Here is a 13,129-nt window from a genome sequence, read left to right as displayed (position 1 = left end):
TTTGAATTTAAATTTTTGTCCAAAAGTTGTGCCTCATTTTGTTCAAATTTCCTATAGTAACTGTCGAACAGGTTTAAACAGTTTCAGATCTATTAAACTGTCCGAACAGATTCAAAATCTGGACAGTTTGCAACTGCAGCAGTTAATCTGTTGAAAACAGTTTGCAAATCTGTTTGTTTTCTAACTGCACCTGTTTAAATTTAAAACACATCTGTTCAGTTCAAATTAAGCATCTATTCAGGTCTATATATACAGATCTGTTCTAGCAGTCTTCATATCCGAAAATCAGTCTGCAATTTTCATATTGTTGTCCAGAATTTTCTCCTTTGCATTTTAATCTTCATTCTAGTTTTAGAGATAAAATAAAAAAAGTATAATAGCATAAGGTTCTAGATCGCCATACAAATTTGTGTGGAGTGCTACTACAAGTTTGTGAAGATCATTGTATCTTGGGAGATAGACGCCATCAGTCCGTAAGCACCGAAGCGGAGCGAATCTGTCTTAAGGACAGAGTGTCACACACTCGACTTTGTCTTTTATTTTTTTATTTGGTTGGATAAAATAAATTCTGTAAGTTATTTATTTTATTTAGTTGTTTCTGTTTCAATTTATTTTATTTACACAGAAGATTGTTCTAACAGTGACATGCTATTTCAAAACTACCAAATAACTTTGCTCAAAACCCATATTGACAATACTTATACGAGTAATTCAATATATTTTAATATTTTAAAATACAAAATAATTTAATTTTAATTATAAATATTATTTTCACCATTCAAAATTCCAATTCCAATTCTAAAGTACTTGCAAGAATAATTCTATCACTACAAGAAAAGGGGGCAAATAACACGGAAGCATTTGCGACGGCACCACTTATCGTCGCAAAAAGTGAGTTTTTGCGACGGCACCACTTGCTGTCGCCAATAAACCGGGTTTTAGCAACGGCAGAACTTCCTGTCATAAAAAAGCAAGTTTGTGCTACGGCAACAACTGCAGTTGCAAATAATGCCCGTTTTTTGCGACGACAACCTCCCCCCATCGCAAATAAAGGTTTTTGGTGACAACAATTCCCTCGTCGCAAATAAAAAATTAGTTAAACAATGTTGTTTTATTGTTTAAATTTTTATTTGTGACGGTAATACTTGACGTCGCAAAAAAAAAAAAAAAAAACACCAAAACCTGATTTTCCCTTCACGTTCATTTTTCCCCCCTTCAACCAAAAATTCCTAATCTCAAAAATCCCTAATATTTTGAACCAATAACCCTATCAAATCTCTTCTTACGACTCTCTCTTTGTCTCTCTCTCTCTCTCTACTATAAGCAGCGGCTGACGGCAGCGAACATCGAATTGACGGCGAGCAGCGTATGACAGCGGCGAACAGCAAACAACGGCGGCGGCGAGGGAGGGACGGTGCGGCGTGTCTCTCTTCAACTCTCTCAGTTAGTCTCAATCTCTGAACCAGGTTAGCTCTTCTCCTTCTTCATCTTCATCTTCACGTCTCTGCTCTGCCGGGTTAACCCTTTTCCTGTTTCCCTCCCACTTCCCACAGCCCACAACTATTCTATCCCTCTAACTCTCTCTCTTTGCTACCGTTGCTTTCTTTTCTCACTCTTCATTCACTTCATTTTGAGTTGTTTTAGTTAAACAAATTTTTGAGTTCGTCGAATTTTGATCGATGGATTAGTATTACAAATAGTTGGATCTCTTGACAGTTGGCTTTATTTGAGTGTGTAAATTGAGCTTTGGGTTTGATAAGAAATGCATCTCTTACTCCAAAGGTCCCCCCTTCACGCTCTCTCTACAATTACTTGGCTACAACTTCAGTTGTTTTGGTCCTTTTTAATTGCAATTTTTTCCTATTTCAGTTATAAATTTATGACTTTTGAGAAAACAAAGGAAAAAGAAACCTTTTGAAGTGAAAGAGCAATGAACAATATTTGAAGGTATACCTATTTCTGGTTATTTCTGAAACCTTCCATATTCATTCTGAAACCTTCCCTATTCTAAAACTGTCTTATATCTCTAATTTTTACCCTATTTTCTCTCATTCTCTTGAAATTTTGATTTCAGTCTCTCTCTCAGCACTCACTTATTTGGAATTTTGTTAGCTGACTTGCTAATGATTTTATGCTATTTTGGTATTTATATATTTATGTTGATTGTAATGGAATAATTGGTGAATTTGCTCTAGGACTTCGTTTGAGTTTGTTGCAAAATATGTCATCTTGTTTTGTAAAATTCTAGTGGGTGACCTGTGCCTAGGGCGCTCCCAACCAAAAAAAAAAGAAAATTTCTACATCTAACTTAACCATTTTTTGACAACAAAAAAAAAAAAAAAGAAGAAAAAGTTATGCACTTCAAAATTATGCCTAGCGAATTATCGATGCCTACGACACACTCACGCTAATAAAAAATCATTTGCATTTTTTAGTTATGATCCATTGATCATTGCATATTGACACAATTACAATCATTTCTAATTAAGACTAACTCAAGGCACGTACTTCATTACTTAATTGAAACCAACAATAAAAAAATAAAAATCATGAATTCCTATATGTATAGTCCCAAGCATAATGACCCACTTAAGCTTGGTTCAATATCTCCATATGCATTATAGGTTTGATTGGTTTTTACTGCTAATGGCACACCATCTTCAAAAGTTGCTATTATCAGTACCTGAAACACAAATTAAGTTTAATTAAGTTAGATAAATTTACCAAAACAGAAGAATCTAATACAAAGAGAACAAATCTCGAGTGTTTAGCATTTCTGAATCATGTGTCACATAGTAGGCACCATACTTTCTCATTGCTCTATGGAGCTTTACATAATTTGACAAAAAAAAATTTGGTTCTTAATTCTTGAGTTATCATACGATAGGAAAAAAATTAATACTACTTGACTTTATCAAACTCGTTGCAGCACATTCAAAATGATTTTCCATTGAAGAAAATGATGATAGGATAGAATAGGAGAAAGCCATGGTAATGGGCAATTTTTCATTTAACAAATTGCAACCTCTTCCATAAAAGGTAAACCACATAATCATATAAGCAATTGCATAATTGATTGAAAAATCGAATAAGGTAATGAACACATGTAGAAGCAAACATGAGTTACACATTTTGTGGACATAGTTATGAGTTTTGTGAAAAACGTTATAATATTTGTGGTTAGTAAATGCATTGCACAAAGTTGTCATTTTACAAGTTATACATTTTTTTGTTAGAGTTATAAAATTTGTGACAAAGTTACAATATTTTGTAGTGAGCAAAAGTTACACATTAGTTATAAATTTTGTGCTCAAAGTTATAAATTTTGTTGAAATAGTTATGAATTTTGTTAGAAATGTTACAATACTTTGTGGTCAGTAAATCCATTAGACAAAAGTTATAACATTTTAAAAAGTTACACATTTTGTGGATGTAGTTATGATTTTGTTGAGAAAAGTTACAATATTTTGTGGTCAGTAAATCCTTACACAAAAACATGACATTCTCTCTTATCTTGAAACTATGTCTAATTTCCTATTTTACCTATGAGAGAGAGCGAGAGAGAGAGAGAGAGAGAGAGAAGAAGAAGAAGAAGAAGAAGTGAAAATGTTTGAGTATAACGCTAGTTTCCTAGGTGGAAGGGAATATGATTTGGACCAATAACAAGCTTACTTTAAAAAGTTACTTTAGAGGAGCCAGATTGTAATTGATGTGTATTTATTGACATACTTATTTATAATTGAATGTTCTATGGAATTCTATATTGGAAAATATGATAGCAAAGGTTAAGTTGAAGATGATTGTGACACATTGTGATTGGTTTTCAACACTAGTTACCAAACCATTGAGTGAACTTCCTCTTGCCTTGCTACATTTCAAATCTTTCACCAACATTGTTTTTTAAGAGACCTGCAAATACAATGACATGATAATGTTGATATAGGTGTCAATCATAGCACTATTAATCAATGGTTTGCTTGGGCTTTGTTTGGATTTGGTCCTAATTCCGTTGTTGTCGTTGAGGCTTGGCTTTCCTTTGGCTTTAGCCTTGGTTGCCTTGACCTTGGGGTGGCCTTAGCTTGCCCTTGACCTGGGGATGACCTTGGATTGTCTTGGCCCAGGGGTGGCCTTGTTTTCCATAGTCTTATCCTTGGTTCTAAGCCTTATATGATTTTATCTTAAATTTCAATATTCACTACAGGAAATTCGTTTTTTAGCGGCGTTTTAAAAACACCGCGAAAAGCCTGAAAAATACTGCAATATCTTATAGCGATGTGTAATATTTTCGCCGCTGATACGGCCACCGCAATAACTACACAACGTTTGAAAAACGTCGCTAAAAATATTATACGGCGTTTTTTAAAACGTCGTAAAATCTTTGACGACCGTCTCGCCTTCCGTCCCAAATTAACGTGTCTTTTTTTTATTTTTTTTATTTGCTGCAAGAATTTAATGTGTGACATCATAATGATGTCATTTTGTAGCGTTTTTTCAGAAAACGCCACTTTCTTTTCTTTTATTTTATTTTTTTTGGGGGGGGGGGTGGGGTGGGTTCCCTACTGCTTGTGGAAACTGAATTCACAATTTGGGATCTCATGTTTTATGTTTGCTCTATGTAACCAAACTGCTAGATTTAAAACCAATCCTCAATACATGTCATATACATGCATAATGTAATCTCACCAGAATCATCATTTCAAGTGAACATTTCACATCTAGTGTCATATACATGCATATTGTCAACTAAGACATCTAAGCAACCATGAGTTTGTAACACATTGTTTCCATAGGATGCAATTCAAACAAAGGATTCCATGTCCATGTTGAGTTTTAGAAACTCAAGAGAACCAAAAAAAAAAATCAAATAACTTTCTGAAAAATCCATCTTGCTCAGCGAGTTGTACATTCAGTAAAGGAAAAGCCTAGATGCACAGGATGGGTAATAACCAACAACACTTCATAAAATGCAAGAAACAGAAGCGTGCTTTTTGATGCACAATCTATTGTTGACAAACAAATGAATCAAAATCAATCCTCACATTAATCTTATTCACATCCAAGTGACTGATAGCAAGGTAGGTTTTGATGCGCCAATGAGTCTTCTGGCTAATATTCCTCACTGCATTCATTGTGAATTTGTGGTTTGGAATGTGAATCATTTCACGATCATCACCTCGTATGATTGTTGGGGACTACTAGCCCACATGCTGAAACAATTTAAAATACTAATTAGAATAGAGTCTGTCAATTTCTAACCTGCTATCATTTTACAAAAAATCACATCATTATGTTCATGTGAGCAGCTGCAACTATAGGAATGAGATGCATGAATTTGCAGCTAACTTTTGTAGTTTCTTTTCTCTACATCTCCTTTTTTTAAGGCACAAGGAAAGACAGAAATCATTGAAATGATGATTCTAGTGAGATTACCTTCCCTTTGATTTTTAAATTAAAATTCCAAGACTATCAATTTCAAATCACTAAGAAAAAACAAAATCCATTTAATGTCCACAGCCTTTCCACATTCTAAATCTCTCCTTTTAATTTCCTGACCCTCACAAATTAGCATTTTCTAATGTATTTCTTAAAAACATTAAGTACACAACAAAGACTCAAATGTTTATGACTATGCACATCATAGAACTCAACTAACTAGATTGAACCTGAAGCCAATCAACAAACAAGTGAGAAGGAGGAAGCAAATCCAACTATAATGGTTTAGAATGAACCTGAGTTTGTCATATCTACTTCTTCTTCTTCTTCTTTTCTTTCTTTGATATGTGAACCTGCATTTGATAAAAACAAATAACATGAATAAAATTTCATATGAAAATTTCGTAATTAACTATTACTCACTTCCTCAGACAAACAATGACAATTAAATGATGAGGTGTATGCATGGGATTGTTGTTGTGAATGCACATGTGTAGCAGCTGGTGCAACAGGCCCACCCATGGCCTGTTGAGACTCCAATTGCTCTATTCGTGCTTGTTGAGCTTGGATTGTGCTTTGCATCTCCATTTGTACTTTCTGTTGATTAAGCATAGCATCCATCATCTCCTTCATTTGCATCTCCATTTGTGCTTTATATTGGTTAAGTTGCTCTTGGACTTGTGTTTGGATGATACGAGTTTGTTGTTGCGATTGTCTATATCCGCCTCCAAAGACATCTGTCGAGGAAGGACCCAATCCATATGTTCGAACACGACCAGGTCACTCAGGCCCTAGAACCTGTGTGATAATTTCTTCATCTGTAGCATTGGATTGCGCCCCAAGGTCCTTCATTTGTGTCTACAATTGTTAATTAGTAATTAGCCACCAATAAAATTGTTCATAACTAGTGCCGTTAAATGTAACCTGCTTCTATTGGGCCATATGAATTCAATAACATCATCAATCCAGATTCAAAATTGTTTCAATGACACTTCCACTTCATATGCTCACATTCAGAATTCATAAAAATACAGTCCTTGACTTGTAGATTTGGCAGCAAAAAAAGGTAAATAGAATCAAACAAGAAGCTTTCACTAAATTTGATCATGTGAAAAAATTGAATGAAAGATCCTGTGTTAAAGTTATACAATGGCCTTAGAATAGCAAGGGGAACAAGACTAAATTTGTAGCAACCCTCACTTTATCCTAGTCATGCTTACGTACATTCTTGCATGATCCTTGTATTGATCAGGCTTGCATCTATACAGATTTTGATTAGTTTCGTTTAAGTGTTGCTTGCATGTTTTGTTCCTTGCTTGGTGTGAGTTTAGCCGAGGGCATCTTAAGCCTAGGTTACACCTTTGAACTTCTTACACCTAGGACCATCTTGGAACCACCTTGGTTGACCTCTACCCTCACCCTGACATGTTAGCTGAGATGTCATTATCTAGGCCGAGGTGTTCATCACCAAGGCCGAGATGTGTATTATCTAGGCCGAGATGTTATACCAAAGTGATCTTGTCCCAGGACTGGTACGACCTAGACCAAGGTGTGGCACATCTAGGCCAAGGTGTGGCACAGTTAGGCAAAGTGTTGTCCTTCCTAGCCGAGATCATTGAGACCTTACTTGCCAAAGCTTTGTCCTAGCCGAGATCATTACCCGCTGGAGTGCCCTTGTTACCTTGTTTGTTATACACACTTTGTCATAGCCTTGTCTTGTCTTTCTATCACCTTTTGAGGGAGTCCAATCCAGTAGTGCCATGTGTCCCAGCAGAGGGTTAAGTCAGCCGGCAGAGTTAGAAATTATATCATTTTGTGTCATATCTCTTGCATGGTAGAGAGAGAAGCTCTAGGAAGAGGAGAGGAAGTTGGAGTAAGAGAGCTAGATCCAAAGCTTGATCTTTAGAGTTTGAGCCGTTTAATCCGTGTTTTGAGATTAGAATCTTGATTTACTCTTGTTATTCTTAATGTTGATCCAATTGCATTGCATGATCTAGCATGATTCATGAGCCATGCATTGATTTAAAGCTTGCTTTAGAAAGAGAAAATGATGTCCTTATGTTCTTGAGATAAAACCATGTTTTGATCCGAAAGTTTGTAACAAGTTCCATGTTTTTGTGTTTGTTTCCATGAAATCCTCAAGTATGGGTACCTAGGTCCATGTTTTCAAACTCATCTCATGAAACCTTAGATCGCGAATGAAGAAGTTATGATTTTAGCATTTCATGTTCTTGTTCTTCATGTTCTTCAAGAGGGAAACCCAGATTTTCCCAGACTTCATTTTTTTGAATGTGGTCGTCGGGAACACACCTCGGCCAAGGGGTGTGGGACCTCGGCCTAGACCTGGTTAGTACCCAGCATGTTTTTCCGAGATGAAAAGGCAGTGTTTTAACTTCCCAGCATGTTCTGCTTTGACATGACCTTGAAAGAAATGCTGAGATCCTTTCCTGTCATGTAAAGCTTGTTTTAAGAATGCATTTCATATCCATCTTTAAGCATCTCTTCTTGTCTTCTTGAAGTGCATTCAATAGACTTTATTATTGTTTGTAGGACTTGGGCCCTTGCTTGTAATTCCTACACCCGAAGAACTATGTGAGTGGTAGCTATGTTATAATGTTTTGATAAAAGCTTTGCTCGGCTTTGTTTTGGAAAAGTATTTGATCAAGCATGAATGATTATCCCTAGTTTTGTATCTAGTATTATATTCTTTTTGATGACATTCTGGGAATGTCCTTAGTGCTAGGGGACTATAATACAACTGCACCCTTGTTTTGAAAGTCCTTAGTGCCAGGGGACTATAATGTAACTGCACCCTTGTTTTGCCACTGACGGTTTTCCATGTGGGTTTGTTCGTCCGGAATGTTATCCCTTATATTATATTGATGCTAGTAAGCATCCCTTGAAGATTTGAAAGACTTGATTGGTGGACTTGGTTTATCCCTTGATTTTGTATAAGTTATGCTATGTATTGTTTAGAAAAGAGATCTTGATTATCATTCATTCAAAACCTTTATTTACTGGTATCAATCACTGAGTATCCAAGCTCACCCTCTCCTTATATATATGTAGGTGATGAGCAAGAAGGCGGCGATGCCTAGATGATTATTTGCAACTTGTTTTGGATTCACATTTTTGTAGCATCTTGAAGATCATGCTTCTTGGCTTGTAGTTACTTCTTTTGTTTATGTCGGCTTGAGAAGCCTTTTGATCAAGATGTATTTTGTACTTTATTTTATTGTATCCAAGTTGTGAGCTATATTAAGATGTATATCATTTCATTTGATCTATGCACAGCTCTTGTGGACTATTTAGTTTAAATTTATTGCTTCCGCACATGTAAGCCCCATATGTATACTCTGATTGTGTGTGAATCTTTGTAAGTTGGCCTTTGGTAATCTCGGATTACTGGCCATCACGGCACCATTCTACAAGGGGCGGAATGGGGTCGTGACAAAATTGGAGTTGGAGTCAAATTGGAAGGGAAAAGAAATATCTTAAGTCAATTGAGTAATTTGATGTAACATATTATGTGGTAAAAATTGAATTAATCTCTGAGGAAACACTAGAATGATCACACTTTCATTAGGTGCAAAGGCTCCTGAGAAGTTTCTGCCTTATAGGTCAGGCACACTAATCAAAAATAATTACTGAGTACCTTATATATATGTTAGTAGCAGATTTATGTCTTATTGACACTAAGAGTTCAAAATTACTTGGGTTGATATCATAAACATCTTGAAGCTAGTGCTCCATTTAGTCTCTAGAGTGAGCACTTGAAATGATTTCTCAAACTAATCATAGCTGTCAATGTTCTGCAAAACGCATTATTATAAATTATAATCTGTGAGTTGCACGTGAGCTGCATGTAAGCTTGTTTGGTGTTTGTAGGCAAATGGTGGTAGAAGGTTATCTCAGATATTGTTTCTCCTTTTTCCCCAGTAATTTCATAACCTTTCTTTAAAAAATAAATAAAGAAACAAATATGAGACAAGTATCTAATACATTCCATACATGCAAAGTATATAATTGTGGTGCTACATACCATGACCTCAACAACTTTATCATTACTTGGTTTGTTATCCTTCGTGTACCCAGCCATCCACACCTCTAAGCGAGTTGCAGGAACTCCATTCTTCTTATTAGTTTCCTACAATTACACTTAAAATTAAGTAACAAAATCAAAATATACAATTTCAATTTGAAATATAAAGAAACTATATACCTCTACTCAAACAACTGAGAATGGTTTTCTGCCAGTTATGTGATTTAATGTCTTCTTCTTCCGAATTTCTTTGTTTTTTGTACTTTTTTTTTGTTACATATGAACATAAACACAAGATAATTTATTAATTAACAGACTCATCTTATGAGATTATGATAGAGTTCAATAAACAATTTAAATGATACCTGTGCCTTCCGAGTGCCCCAATAATATACTAAGCTTTACCATTGATGCTCATGTACTCTTTCGAGTTGATGAGTTAACCTATCAGCATCGTTGTCAAATGGCGTATACCCCAATTGTTTAACTCTAGCCTTCCATTCTCTGTATTTTTTTCCAACAGATGCCAAAACAAATTTCTTCATTGACTCGTCGACATCTATATTGACCTGTAAATAATTGGCAACTTTGTGACTATTGCATTCACACAGCAGCAACAGCATATACGCAGCAGCATACACACAGCAGCAAGCCCACATCAGTAGCTAATTTCACAAATCAAGATAATATTAGCCGTTCCTGTGACCCAACGATGATGATTTACTGCAGAAGTCAAGCCCTAAACATTCAAGTTTACAGCTCGCATCACAATTGACCAGCATTAGAAGTTAAAGAAGAGTCCTGCCAAGGACTGCCCACTTTAGCATTAGAAGGTAAAAATTCAATACACATTTCAACAGTCTCAAAATTCAATACACATTTCAACAGTCTCATACACTTTTATATATTTCTATACATTTTTCACACATTATACACATATTTCATGTTAACCACTCCTAATACGCAGTGGTTATTCATAAAATTAAAGAGGCTTCTAAATCAAGAATCTTAAAGAGAGAGAGAGAGAGAGAGAGAGAGAGAGAGAGAGAGAGAGAGAGAGAGAGAGAAAATGTCGTGGATGCGGATGTTGACATTGTACATCATGGTAATCTGACAGTGCATATTAATGTGCTATGGAACCTAAGTTGGAAGATCACAAGAAGAAAATCCATGTCACCAAAACTACATATTAGTGACAATTATTTGAATTAAGCAAATGTTGATTACATTTCTTTGAATCACCAAGGCCCAACTTTCACTAGGATTCACCAAATTAAATTAATCTTCCTTTCTCTGAAAGAGATTTACCACAAGTGACAATTCTTTTGTTTTGGTGCTATGTACAATCAATAATTTCAATATGCAAATGATTTATACTAATGCTTGATTACCAAAGGATTCCAATTATTCAAGGAAACAACAAAAGGAAGAAACAAAACAAACTAGCAACTATAAAATATGAAACAAATAAAATAAATAATAACAAATTAAGATTAAAATTGATATGTAAAATGAAATAATTCTTTTACCTTTACTTATCTCCAAATTCTCTCTTTGTTTTCCTTCGGTACATGGCTCCAAGTGCTATAAGTGAGGGGCATAAGGTTCCCATCTCGAGCTAAAACACCCAAACGAGAAGCCAAGGGTGTATACCCGTCAACTACTTGGTTCAACTCATTAGGCACAATATGTAAAATGCCACCACTTGGGTTCCAATCACTACCATGCATGAGTGTTGGGCCTCTCGAACTATGACCTACTCATCCAAATATCAATATCAAGTTAGAAGATGCTAGAAAGAATGATAAAAATTGATAAGATACTTGGGTTCTAGTCACAAAACTATTAAAGAAATTAATGTAATTGTCAACAAAACATCACATCATCGATAAATTATTCATTGTCGTCGCAAGAGGGTGTCACTTAGGAAACTAATACAAGAATTGAGCAGTCAATGGAGCAAATGGAGTAGTGTCACTTAGTTTTAAAAAAAAAGTAATGTAAAACATCAAAAGAAAAAAGAACATCAATAGAGAAATCTAATGGAGTAATTCAATTGAATAAAATAATTCATACTAGCAGTAGTGTCATGTGTCGAACCAGTACTCGATGATATACTAGGCAAGCTACCTGGAGGATACCATGACATGGGTGGATCAGGTATGATGTGCGTACTCTCTTCTGAGCTCTCATCTGAACTCCCACTATAAGAACCTATGCTGATTTATCCAACTTTTATCCATCTGACTTCGTCTTACACTACAAATGTCACTGCCAAATCAACAAGGTTCAAAATTATCATTTCATTTTAATTATTCTTAACCTCAATTAAGTACATTACAATGCATGCGACATGACACCATTCACCGCTAACTCTTCTCTAATAGGTTGGTTCATCCTACTTTCTCATTCAGGAATGCACAGTCCATATTGTAAAAAGTAGCTCATACTGCTCTATCCATCTCTAACGAAATTTCGGTAGCATCTCCCCATGATTCTCCAAGTACACAGCATAGACTAGGTGTACTGCTACACCTTGTCTAGTATGGACGCAGAGAATATGAGAAGCTACTACACGAAATCTCTACGAGATGGACTACATTTAAGTGGTAGAACTACTAATTACAACATAGACTTGTGCTCCTGAACTGTCCCAATTGGACAATCCAAGAAGAGCTTCATCAAAGATGACTAGGTATCTCTAATGAAGATTCTTGGACGGGTCTAAGGCTATTTATGTATGCATGGATAATTACTTGCTAAATTAACAACTGTCATGTTTATTGTATCCCGGTGGTGCAACCTGAATCAAAAATGTCAAGCATACTAGAAGCATTTCTAGCATGAAGCATATTAATGAAGAAACTAAAAGTTTCTACAATACTCTTGATAGATTATGATATAGAGATTCATAAAAAATGACTAGGTATCTCTAATGAAGATTCTACAAGAACAACCAGATTATCACAAGTAAACAACAAGTTCTCACTACTACATGAACACCCACACATACCAATATAACTTAGTAGTGTTCTATTTCATTTCTATAACACCATTTTTGTTATGTCATGAACACCCACACATGCTTGGCATCAATCAATAGTGTTGAATACTGTTATGTCATCCTATTGTGATCTATTATAAATTGTATATGCACAAACACAAGAAAATATCACAATTACTGTTAATCAGCTTTCAAAATCTTAAACCACGCCATTTGTTATTCTTTTATTTGATTTTCTAGTGAGCGATTTTTCACACAAGGCCTCTAGATTCAAAATTGCATCTGTATTTGGTTCCTTGGGCCAAATTTATATATGTTTCATTGACTTCTTGTAGCTACTCTTAAGTAGTTAATTATTCAAGAAGGATAAGGATTCTGAGTTCAAACATGAAATGCTTCCATGGTTTTCTTTTATCTGAGTTATGCAGTTTTAGAATTGCATTGAGTTATCTAAATAGGTCCCACCACTCATAAGGAGGAAGTATGGGTGCTAAAGATCAATGATTAAGGAAAAAGGAGAAAATTCAAATCTTTTGCCTTTTCTCTAATATATGGTACTATTGCTTCTTATCTAAAATCTTTCTCCCAAGGGTCATTATATGTATCAAAAAATAGAAAAGGAAAGGAACCTACACTATGTTAGCCTTCAT

The 13,129-nt window shown here is 35.2% G+C and overlaps 1 long non-coding RNA gene across 1 annotated transcript; it reads right to left on the bottom strand.

Annotated features, from left to right (window-relative positions):
• Positions 1–5,863: 5,863 nt before the first annotated feature.
• On the bottom strand, positions 5,864–9,783 carry LOC145820956 (uncharacterized). Its single transcript, XR_014362998.1, has 3 exons — positions 9,656–9,783; positions 9,476–9,580; positions 5,864–6,291 (listed from the first exon to the last, which is right to left on the bottom strand). It is a non-coding gene; the product is annotated as an uncharacterized LOC145820956 (long non-coding RNA).
• Positions 9,784–13,129: the final 3,346 nt, after the last annotated feature.

Source organism: Camellia sinensis, chromosome 3 (genome assembly GCF_055761805.1).
Source record: "Camellia sinensis isolate YWXY chromosome 3, ASM5576180v1, whole genome shotgun sequence".
NCBI lineage: Eukaryota > Viridiplantae > Streptophyta > Magnoliopsida > Ericales > Theaceae > Camellia > Camellia sinensis.
The sequence above is the reverse complement of the archived record's forward strand: the minus strand, read 5'-3'. Positions and strand labels throughout refer to the sequence as shown.